This window comes from Bombus pascuorum, chromosome 2, assembly GCF_905332965.1.
Source record: "Bombus pascuorum chromosome 2, iyBomPasc1.1, whole genome shotgun sequence".
In the NCBI taxonomy this organism is placed as follows: Eukaryota; Metazoa; Arthropoda; class Insecta; order Hymenoptera; family Apidae; genus Bombus; species Bombus pascuorum.
In genome coordinates this window covers 5,021,210-5,034,506 of record NC_083489.1, presented here as the reverse complement: position 1 = coordinate 5,034,506, position 13,297 = coordinate 5,021,210, and positions in this window count along the sequence as shown.

The window sequence follows — 13,297 nt, the reverse complement described above, 5'->3', positions numbered from 1 at the left end:
ATCAATACGATTTCTTCCATGAAGATATTCAATGTTCGAAGCTTATGAAAATATTTAATGCGTTATTAAATCAGTTTCAGATTTATTTTAGTAATGTAAATTTTTCTCATTTCTTTAGTGCTGAAGTATAAATTCACTTATTCGTGTCTAAGAAGCTTTATCGATCGAACAAAGTTCTTCGAAACACAAAGACAAGCGTATGCTTTCCTTGTAAATGACGTAATATCAAAAAGTATATTTTCTTCTTCGTTTATCTTTCATTGCGTCTCTTTGGCCATATAATGCCATAAAAAAGGAGAAGTCAATAAAACTATAAAGATAGTTAACGACAGACCTCTGCTAATGGCTTTTCTATATGTTTCTTATGCTTCTCTTCTTTCTTATAATTTCAATCCTCAAACGAGAATGAAAGCATAGTCAATAACAAATTTTCGACGAATTAGCTTTTCTATATATCTTTTATATTTTTTTATACTTACCTTTATGTTTCTTCTTCATATCGTAATCTCATAGAAAATGAGGAAGCGACAGCAATTTTCTCCATATCTTTTACAATTTAATTCTTCAGAGTTTAGAGAGTAATGTGACAATACATCCTAAATTAACTGCTATAATTTTTATCATTTTTCTCAGTTCTATTGAAACTTAGCATCCCGTTGTAAGTGGAACCGCGCGATTTATATTAAAAATTTAATTTTAATTCTTCAGAGTTTAAACAATAATGTGACAATACATCCTAAATTAACTGCTATAATTTTTATAATTTTTCTCAGATCTATTGAAACTTGGGATCCTGTTGTAAGTGGAACCGCGCGATTTATATTGAAAATTTAATTTTAATTCTTCAGAGTTTAGAGAATAATGTGACAATACATCCTAAATTAACTGCTATAATTTTTATCATTTTTCTCAGATCTGTTGAAATTTAGGATCCCATTGTAAGTGAAACTATGCGATTTATATTAAAAATTTAATTTGAATTTTTCAGAGTTTAGAGAGTAATGGGACAATACATCCTAAATTAACTGCTATAATTTATATAATTTTTCTGAGTTCTATTGAAACTTAGGATCCCGTTGTAAGTGGAACCGCGCGATTTATATTGAAAATTTAATTTTAATTCTTCAGAGTTTAGAGAATAATGTGACAATACATCCTAAATTAACTGCTATAATTTATATAATTTTTCTCAGTTCTGTTGAAACTTGGGATCCCGTTGTAAGTGGAACCGCGCGATTTATATTGAAAATTTAATTTTAATTCTTCAGAGTTTAGACAATAATGTAACAATACATTCTAAATTAACTGCTATAATTTTTATAATTTTTCTCAGTTCTAATGAAACTTAGGATCCCATTGTTAGTGGAACCGCGCGATTTATATTGAAAATTACATTTAATTTATTTTCTAAAATTTAAGCGCATCATTGTCCGTATTGTTACACTATCGCGTTCATTCTCAAAAGAAAAATCTCTCTCAAGAGGCTTCATTCTTTTCTTTAATTTCAAACAACCGTATATCCTGCTACAATTATAGATAAATTACTGTTTATCTATTTTACTCTATTTTGTATCGTTTTCATCCGATATAATTTAGAATAGGCTGCTGCACTTTTGATCCCTCGAATTCACTCAGAACGTCGTATTAAGGTTAAAAGCTTAGGGGGATTCCTACGTGACGTTCTGGTCAACTATTTCTGCCTTCCGTTTCGCTGCGGATGCTATCGACCCTGGACAACTTTTAAACCCCGGATCTTGTACCTTGACCTAATTCTGTCGCACACGTCCCCATATTCTTCGATCAATACTTCTTTCCCATTTTTACGACACATTTTCGTAAAAAAGCAAATAATTTTTATCAGACAACTCTTCATTTGCATATCTTAGTATCTAGAATATAAAAAAAGATTTAGAAATATTAAAATAAGTTAAAGTTAATTCGATAAGACTTTTAATTAATCGTATCACTGTTGCGAGAGTTGGAACATGGGCCAGTCACTGTAACGTTGTTTAATTTACTCTTTCGAAACAAAGATTTTTTAACAATAAATGTAATAATATTTGTATATAATATTTGAATATTCTTCGATTTGGCAAAATAGAAATTTTCAAGATGACACATACGTATGTATAATTCAATTTATAGGATTCTAGTCTCATTTATCATAATCATACTGATAATATCCTTATACTACTTCCTTCAAATTATTGGCAATGTAAGGAGAAGTAATTGTAATTAGGCAAGTAGGCAATTGCGTTGTGAGTTGTGTTCAAACGATTACATCAAAGGTAGAGGATGTTATTGACTGAGGGAGCGTTTTCCACGTTTCTGGATTAGCAGTAATTTAATTCTATTTAGGACCTAACACACATAATTGTTTATTTACCTAAAACACATAAGTTAACGAAAACTCACATAATTATAGAATATTGCAATACTATTATTCTATACATTATCTTGTTTATACAAACTCATTTTTAACTATAAAAATTGTAATGTACAAATGACACTACAAATGCAATCTTTTGTTGATAGAATTCAACGAGTAATTTTTCCATCTCTCGCAAATTGTTACTTATTTGTAATATATTTTAAGCAGAACACTAAACCGTAGGAAAACAGGAAGCAAGATTTCAACGTAAACTTCCGTGGGAGACTGTTAGGTTTCTAAATTATATACGTAATGCACAGAATGAATCATATGGAAGTCCAAGAAGTTGCTGTCCTTATCAATTAATTTCCTTACATGCAAGTATTCGTATCTCGATTTCCTTCTCCCCTTTCACTGTTCTCCACTCGTATTTTGTTTGCATTTTCAAACCATCTGTTTCTACTGATGTCACATAGTACATCAATTCTATACATATTATACAATAAGAAATACGACTACTAAACGAAAAAGGAAAACAGAAAGAAAACACGGAAGATACAGCAATGTTTCAAACAAGCCGAATAATTAAATATATATAAAATAAAATAATTAAATGAAATATATGTGGAAAGCAAACAATTGTTCAGAATGTACGTACATATTATAAACATTGATAACTAGTAGATTGGATGTTTAAGCATTTATGGGAAATCTAAAGATGCAAAGTACAAAAAATAATGAGATGTTTAAAGTATGGTACTCTTTAGAGTACTTATCGAGTGCAACGAATCTTTGCTCGAGGTCCTTGCTTGTTTCTTTATTTGTATTTCTAAAAATAAGAATCTGTACAAACATCTGTAATCTGACAGTAGTTTCTTAATTTAATAACTTTCATTTCGTTTTTTTAAAATCAAATAAAAGATAGGTGAAACAATTATTTAGAATTTATGAATATTTATCGATACAAAGGTTAACTAATAATTTTAATTCTAAAATTAATTCAAGTCACAAACAATATGATTTCGATACAATATGATGTGGCGAAAAGAAAAAAATTTATAAGAATTGAGCTTATTATGTTACGTAATTCTCAAAATAAAAGTATTACCCAACAAATCCGGGAATTTGAATTTCGATAAATACGAAATTACGAAACTTTTTCAACGAAACTGAAAGTAACTATCGATATACACACAGGTATGTATGTACCTTTTTACGATAAGCGTTCTACGTCCCATTGACAAAGGTGCATTGACTCTAATCGTAGATGCATTGGCGCAAGGTTGAAGGCCAACAACTCGAAGAGTCGATTCAACGCAAATTTTAGCCCCATTTTCGGAAGAACAATTGATTTATACCGATGGGAACACTAATCTAATCGTTGCTGTCGACCTATCGTTTGCTCAATGGAATTCGAAAGAATTTGCTGTACGTCAGGTTCTCTTATCCCTCGCGTTGTTTGAAAAATATTAGGCGAGCAACATTGAGCCAACGCTAGGAATTCTATTTCCACGAGCTCTACATCTTCGAAGTCACTGGCACTTATGTGGGTCATTAACACCTCGAAAAAGAAAAGGGGAACTTCTTTTCCCATTGATTTCGTTCGTTAACGCTAATATTTACTTGTTTAAAATCGATCATTCATTTCTTGCAAAATTAATATCTTACGTGATAGCTCGATTTGTTAATCGGTTAACGATAGATTATTACGTATAAATAAATTATGAAAACACACACGTCCACATATTTATTTCTAGTTTATCATATAGACAAATTTATAACAACTTTAACTGTAAAACTAATTCAAATTTATTCTTCGAAACGGTATAACGTACTTTTAGGAAAAAAAATTTTTTTAGACAGACAAATATCATTAGTCTATTGTTTGTTATTTGAATTTTTTTTTGTAAAATTCGTATTACAATTCTTCTTTAAATTTTTGTAGGAAACGAATTCTTTACAAAATATCTTACTTGGAGTTAACAGGTATAATTATATTGCTTGAAATAATCGTGTATAATTGTTCTTTGTTTATTCTTGTCCTTTGTTCTAGTTTCCTTGAATGTTTTGTACATGTTCTGTTATTAGTACGTTACCTAATCGAAATAGTAAACGAAAACAAAATTCATTTTCTTATTTCATATTGAGAAGCGTTAAACCGTTTCCAATTAATTTCTTGCGAAGCGATTCATTGTGAATTGAATTGTTTGAAAAACTTGGATAGAATAATAATTTTTATATTCTAAATAACAAATACATATTAAATATGCGTACGATATATTTTTATAAAACAAAAAGAAACAAGGGGAACCTAAGGAATGTTTAATTTCTTAATCCCCAAAATGTTTTGCATTTTTAACAACAAGTAAGAGAAAACTTCACTGCAGGTTCATACGTATAATAAATTTGTATTTGTTTAATAAATGTGTAACTAATAATTATGTATTTTATATAACAAAATTCAGAAAATTTACGACGCTATATTTACTCGAGTCATTCGTATTTTTCAATATGTCCAATTCGTATTTTCCCTAATTATATTTATTTGCTTTAAAAAAGATAAACCCGAACTAATTCGTATGCGATAATATAATACCTGTAAACAAAATTAGATCGAGTATCGTTAGTTTCCACAAAATAAGATTCACTGTTATATCACTACATTATTAATAAGAAAAATTTATTAAACAATCTAGCAGTCTGTAGAAACAGTTACCTTAGATTACGTTATTTTGGTTAAGATGAAAAGTTGACATACGTTGTCCAATGAATCTCGAAGGGGTTAAATAAGAAAAAGAAGATCTGTTCATTGACGCACGACCAAATCTCTGTCGATGAAACTCATTCATTGCTTCCTAATCGTACAGCGAGTCATCCCCTCGTATTGATACTTCCTTTTTGCATTTTTCCATCGGAAAGTCGGCGAATACGAAACAGTGAAATTGTTTATCGAACTATAGCAAAAGGGCAGAGATGCCCGGCGTCTGCGCGTCGCGACGCGTGCTATGTATAGCCAGTTATACGTCTGGTGGCCGGGGCATCGGTTCCTCCGTGCGAATTATATGTTCATTGCAGGCTTGGTCATCGGCCAAGACGTACGGTATTATGTTCGCACCACGAAAAAACGAGCTTGCAGCACATTGAACGATTCAACGGCCTGAAAACTCGAAGGTGCGCATCCAGCTTTTAGTCCTTGTTTCTCGTCTCGTCGAATCGGTCGCCATGAGCAAACGAACCCTTTAAAATTCGCGACGGTGTTCACAGTTTCATTTTTCTTTTTCCCGAGGAACATTTTCTCCCGTAAAACAGAAACGTACGAGGGAACGTTTTCAATGTAGATAACTCGGTGGATATCATTTAGAGTCAGTGGATCAGAGACAGATGGATTAGAAACGCGGCAGAAAGAATGCGAATTTCAAGCGCGTGATCTCGAAGACGCAATTGAAGGTGCATGTTCTTCGTCTGTGCTTGCAAGGAATATTCTTCCCGCTGGGATTTGTACCGATAAGAGCGTGTGCGTATCGCAGTTGCTGTTTACACAAGAAGGTAATTAATTGTGAAATGTGCTCAGTGTCGTCCTTTTCTTTGTTAAACAAACTTTCAGGTGGCCATTGTTTTTTTTTTTTTTTTATTGAAAGATATTCTTCTTGAGAAAAGGTCTTTTAATGCGAACGAGGAAGCGAATGTTTTCGTACAAAAGAATTTCTAGTGCGTCATGTGCGATTGTTATGGTAGATTAATGATCTCGCGCAGTCATTGTGCATAATGGTGAACCTATTCCAGTGTCCTTTCGAATGGCACGTGATCGTCAGATAAATATCGATACGCTTGTTTAAATAAACTGAATTTACTTTAGACAACAACTTTTACAGAGTTTGTAGAATATTGATGCAACGTGCCTGCGACATTCGAGATCCGTGATAAAAATTCTAGATAGGTCTATGATAGCGAGCGAAGTAGCATGATGTTAAATTACGCGGGAAATAAATTAGGAGCATCTATATTAACTTCTTTTCTTTCTCATTCCATAGAAATTATTGGTCTATCCGTGATCGTTTTATTATTGAACGTATCTATTAGTCATTTTTCATAAATTGTTCTGTATAAAACAGATTTTTGGGATGTAATATCTGGTGAAATTCTGGCGAGATCAACGTTAAAATTTTAACTTCGATTTATGCGCGTAATTGTACTCACGATATGAAACGAATAGAGCTTTCTAATATATCCATGAACACTGAAGCGAGCTAACCACTTCTTTCAACTTTAATCTCATTATACTCTAGTTACTGTTTTAAGCTTGTTACAGTTCTTAAAAGGGCTGGTAAATACCATACTTTTTGGTTTTCAATCAACCACGCAACTCCTCTTCGACGGTTTAATTAAAATTTCAAGAAAATTATATTTTTAATTACTTTCGAAAAATAATGTCGGTACTAGTACTTAAAATAATAGCAATATAAATTTCAATTTTTTACGCGTTCCATGAACCACAACAATGAAAATATCTGGTCGCGAGAATAAACATTCGATTTCCGCGAAATTATCGTCTAAACTCGTTTAGCAATTATTATCAAGCGCGATTTAATTGTCAATAATTATTCTTCCGATTATAATCGCATCCACAATGTTTTCTTTTGGGCTAAACGTTACTTCCGAAGATTAGCACAGCAAATTGCTGCGCTTCCACAGGTTTACTTTCTGTATTTGGGACGCTCGTTAAACAAGTTCTTTGTTAGGCGGTACGGAGGCTATAAATTCACTAGTAAATACGTACAAATGTTGAACGAACTTAATTAACAATATGAAATACGATCGAACTGTTTGTTAAAAATTCTAGCATTTTTTACTCTTTTTCTCTCATTTTTTCTATTTCTTTTTTTTTTTTATATATATATGTAAATTTCTATAAATCGAAATTATACGAACCAGGTGAATTAATAAATAGAATTATTTTCGTTAAAAATCTTTCATATAATTTTGAATAATAATGTACTACTCTCAATATAATATCAGGATTTTCTAACATTTTTGGTAGATTGGCAATTGTAAATAATTCTTAGAGAGCAAAACATAACGTACTTCTGTAAACACGCATGAAAGCACATTATTATTTCAGCTTGAATTCCTCTTTTGTGGCTTGTCACGGATTCGTAAGATTGATGACGTGAAAGAAACAAGATATATCGAATGCGAATACTTAGAATCACGGGAATAATCGATACATGTTTTCAAATACTGAGGAAATATCATGGAAACACAGTGGCTTCTTGTGTCTAAAATTCCATTCACAGAACAACTGTATCAAACTGGAATTCCTTACGTAGGAAAAGATTTGAGAACCTGAAGAGTTTTTGTCATATGTTATTGCTTTCAAAGAATTAATATTTAATGTTAGAAATATTTGAAAAAATCTAATATCTAATATTACGATACTTTTTAAGAATTAAATTAATCGATAAAATTTTATAACGTAAAATTATGACAAATCTCCAGAAAAATTTTAGACCGATTTGACTTTATTATTTTACAAAGTATATATTAGTTTTTATAAATTTAAAAGATACTTCGTATTTTTTCGTATCTTTAAATTTTACAAGTTATAAATTGTTCTATTTGTTGCCATCGATTTCTATCCGTGGTAATTGATAGTCTATCGCAAAATGTAACCCGGCCGTTCCCCTACGATGACGGTATAATTACGAGGTATAATTTTTACGAACAGTTGTCTGATCACCGTAGGCGTGTACCACTTAAACTGCTCAATGTTTTCCTACCTACTCGAATTGATTGCAAGAACCAGAAATGACAGGTTTATAAATACTTACATAGATATCAATATTCCATATCTTTTAAACGATTAGAGTTTGTATTTCTGGAACACGAAAAAAGAGATTAAAATTTACTAAATAACAGTTACGTTATAAAATATAATATTATAAATAAAAAATATTAAAGTTATTTAATTAATATTAAAATAACTCAGCATTTAAATAACACGTAGATAATTTATTTATAATTCGATTACGGATATTTATGCGTGTACGAAGAACTTCAAGGTACGAAAATACATGGATTGCGTATAGCACACGAAAGTACTCAAATATTTCATATTGGAGAAAATAAATTTTTGTTTTCGTTTCATTCCTATAATTACGTTTGTAAAACTATAAATTTGCACGAACATCCGTAATCTACTTATAACGCATGGATTGAAACAAATTTATTTTTCATGTAATCAATATTAACATTGAAATAACTAGAAATATTGAATTAACGATCAATTCTATCGTAATCAACAACGTACGATTGAGGAAATCTGTTTCTGTTCGCCGATCATAAGGAGGAATTGATCCGGTTCTTGGAAAATGACGAAGAGACATATCTAGAAAGCGATAAAATCGTTACTGTGGTGTATCAGTGGCGGATTTTGCGCACCGGAGCGTACACCCTCTTTTCCTCCTTCTCCGGCTGAGGGTGAGGGATTGGCAGAGAATGTAGACCTCCGTAGCAAACTGTACACCAAGCAGAGAGTATTGATCACGCGATGGTAGCAACGGTAAACTTTAAAGAGGTTGCCTCAGAGATTTCAAATGAAAATTCAATATTCCTCCAACTTTTATTCCGATGGAAAAAATCCTCCTCCTTGAGATCTTTTGAAATGTAATTGAGAATGAATGGACTTTGGTTCGTTAAACCATTAAGAATCCTGATTTTTGTAGTTCCCAAAAGGAAGTATACGTATGCAACGTTGAGAAAGAACGAGCCCAAGACTTTTAAAGATAAACATTTGAAACATGATTGTCAATAAGTCGACATTTCTTTCTGTATTAAGAAATCTGACTTGCGTAGATTATAAAATGAAATATACGTATAGAATGTTAAAAAAAGAAATGAGTTTAGGACTTCGAGGGCTTCTGGTTTTTACGAAAAAGGGTAAAAAATATTTAATCAATAGCGGTTAGAAGATCAATACTTTTAATGTAAAACGTAATGTGGTATTACTTATGAACCCTCGTTGCGTGCATTGTTTATCCTCTAATGGACTGAAATAAACGGAGTTTTATCGTAATTTACTTTAATTCGAGTTAAATTGTCGTAGTAACCTGTAACCCAATGATTCTGATTCAGAGTTAATATTAAACCACCCCAAGTGCCGAATAAAGCACCATTGCCAACAACAGCAATCAATCACAAGCAAAGGGTTCGCATGAATCATGTAGATTTAAATCTATGCGTGACAAGTAAAGCTATCGTGTGAATAAAATTGAGGCAATTTTAATAACAAAGCTTATTAATTGCTACGAAGTTCTACAAATAGCTGCATATCAATCATTTGCGTTCTTTCCTATGCCTCTGTTACAGCTTATATCCTGTTTAACATACTCCGCATGCAATACTTTTGTGTCCTCGTTACTTTGTTAAACATCCTAAATTTTCGTTGTCAAATCGAATAATACAGTGATCAAAAATAAATACGCAGATGATGCGATCAGGCTTCTAACATTTTCAATGATATTCTAATCGGGTGATTTGTTTGACCATTGGGATTACAGGGATATTTCACCATATGGTGTAGTAATACGTTAAGTACATTAAATGATGGCCATACGTACACTATCGTATACGATGATCGTATATGGTATAGTAATACATTAACAGAATTAAACTACATCTACACATGTATACGTGATCGTGTACGTATTTAGCAACAATTTAGACAAGCAAAGAAAATTTGTCCGACGTAGTGGATGTATATATGACACATTCTACTTAGAGAAGCGAAATTTCTGCACGTGATCCTGAATACAATTAATAATAAAAATTACAATTAATAATAAATTTTTTATTCATGCCTGAAATTTAAAACACTATGTAGTAGCTGGAAACCACGGCGGGATCAACGTAATTTCCTTTGATACTAGTTGTTTCGAGGATTAAAACGACAACGGATAAGCGTGAAATGACGAAAAGTAAACGAGAGTTCTCGTTACATTTGAATTCCATCGATCGAGACTCGCTTTCCTCGAAGCAAAGCGGCTTTCACACGCGATGCGTGTGCGACTCGACAGGTGTAGCGAGAATAACAACAACGATCGCGTCGTTTCGCGGTTTACGCATGTTAGGCGCGCTGTTCTCAGGTAAAAACGTGAAATTATCAGGCGTGTGTCACACGTGAAAAAGTCGATCATTTGCGAGATATGTTCGAGCAATAGGCCAACACGCACGTTCGCAAACGAGGTGTATTTTCCCGCCGTATCACGTGCAATTTTGTCTTATGACTCATTGACGTAAAATTGCGAAAATGTTAGACAGCGACGTGTCCGACGTCGAGATCGAAACGAATCTGCTCAGGTGCGATTACATCGATCGCGTTAAACGCATTTGCATTCCGAGTCTCGCTATATCCTTATCGTGTCTCCCTTTTTTCTTTTATTGAATATTCGAAACTCCTGCGAGATAACCATTAATTATAGTCTTTAGCTATTTCAAATCATTGTTATCAGTATATCTTATCAACCAAATCAATATATACAGTGGAACTTCGTTTATATAAACGAAATTGTAATAGTGTCTGATTATCTGAATTTCAACTTGAACTCTTATTATTATCTGAACTACCATTGAGCTTCGTTCACTTAAAGTCTAACAATAAGATAAACAGGAGGGGCACGCGTTACGTGACACGTTCTTGTGCTCTGTAATTGATACAAGTTTGCAATATTATTATGTATTTGACAGCGAATGTTTTATGGAATCCTCCTACGTGAACATGAACTCCCATTTACTGAACGAAACATTATCAGGTAGTGGAGAGAAATAGATGAACTTGTGTTATACTTGTCGCCTTACAGGTTCATACATATCAACAGAGTTCTACCGTACTTAAAATTAACGAAACACCTTTGTACAGCAATAAAAATCGAATTCTTTACTTTTCTAAATCATTAGTCCAGGTTATTATTATCGATATAGGTATTTTAATTGAAGCAATCGAAACATTCTCAAGCCAAGATCATGTACGTAAAAATTTTTAAATTTTACACCTATTAATTAATAATGTGCTTTACCAGTTTACGATCAACCGATCGTCATTGGAAATTATTCGTCTGTCGTACAACCTTCTGCGTTCGTATTGGTGAAATAGGATATTATAAACGAATTGCATATTAGTATCAAGGTCGTTTCAAATGTATCATAATAGACGGAACAGTTGTGTAATCCTACTCCTTGTCATCTTACTGGAAACACGGTTTCATCGAGCGAGGATATAACTAATGTTGCAAGTTTGTGCTTGATGCGACGATTTAATTTACATCAGTTCGTTGCCACGTAATCTGGTTTTGAGCAATGTTGCGTTACTCATCAATACGTGTGCGTTTCTGCGGCACGTTTAATGTCGATACATTGCAAACTGTTTATGTTCTCGCATCATTGAGGTTTCATAGTGATATAAGCTGGGGATGTCGTGTCTACTAACGTTCAAACAATGCGAATGTATTAATTAGGTTGTATTACAAAATCTGCTTCGAATGTAAGCTCGAAATATCAAATATGGTAAGATGAGACAATAACAATCGTCACTTTCATATTATATCCAGATACCTTGATAAGCAATTTATATTAAAAGTACAACGTGTTTCTATAAACAATTATCTTTTTATCTCTTCGTTTTCTTCTTCTTCCTTTTAACCATCAGATCTTGACTACTTTTTTCTCCCGTTATTGTTGTTGCTATTGTCGTTATTTATACATATCAATAAAAAAGTTGGAAAATGTCCAATTAGATTATATAGTAGCTTTCTGTAGGTTGACCGAAATTGCGTTTAATGAAATTTGAGAAATTGGACAATACCCAAGAAGTATGATTTGGATTTATTTAAGAGTTTATAAAAAAAAAAACGCCTATTTTCATTTTTCGATCGAACATAAATTTAAGAAATTTTAAGACATTTAAAGGTGAGTATCATTAGACATATCATTATTTTGTATGTCACTAGAAACTTTTTAACCATCGTTTTATAAATAGATAACGAGGGCACGCCAGCCATCAAATATATAGCTAATTGCAGCTGTCATGTGACACTTTGCAAATGTTTGAACAGTAATATTTATTAGTTTTCCATGGAACAGATGCAATTGTTCGTGACCTCATCGCTTTATCGTCATAGATAGATAATATGGTGCATTTTTAACACTAAAATAACACAATGTATCAGTTATCAGATTTATTGCTCTGTATCAATATTTCCTTCCTTAAAAGATTATAACTCATACACATTAAAATATAAATCGTAACTTTATTCATGAAAGAAAAATCGGAAGAACATTGAATTTTTTCTTTCAAACGATTGATATTTTTAAAGAGTCGATTAATTATTCTGTAATATCTATAACTATATTATGCATAGATAGTTATATATTTGTATAGATTATTATATAATCTATTTAAAAAAATTAAAAATTAAACTAACAATAAGTTAAAAATAAAAATTAAAAGAGTACAAGCTCAGTATAACATAAGCAATTTAGTGATTGCATCTGTTAGACAACTAGCGGATTTTACTTCATTTAACATTTTATATTATAAAGGGCATATGACGCAAATGAAATAACAAATTTGTAATAAAATAGATTAGAAAATAAAAGATGCGAGGAATATTTCATTTATACCGAGCGTCCTAATATTTATAAGCTGTAGTGTACATTATATATAACAAATCGTTTAAAAAAAACATACAATATTTTTCTGTGTAATATAGAATATTTCCCATTTTCAATTATCAAACAATTATCAAAATGATAAATTTCATATTCCTTGTATTTTTGTAACTTAACCAAAGAGACTTGACGAAACACGACAATTATGAATTATATTTAGATTGTACCCCCATTTTCTTTGCTACAAAAAGACTATTCTATATT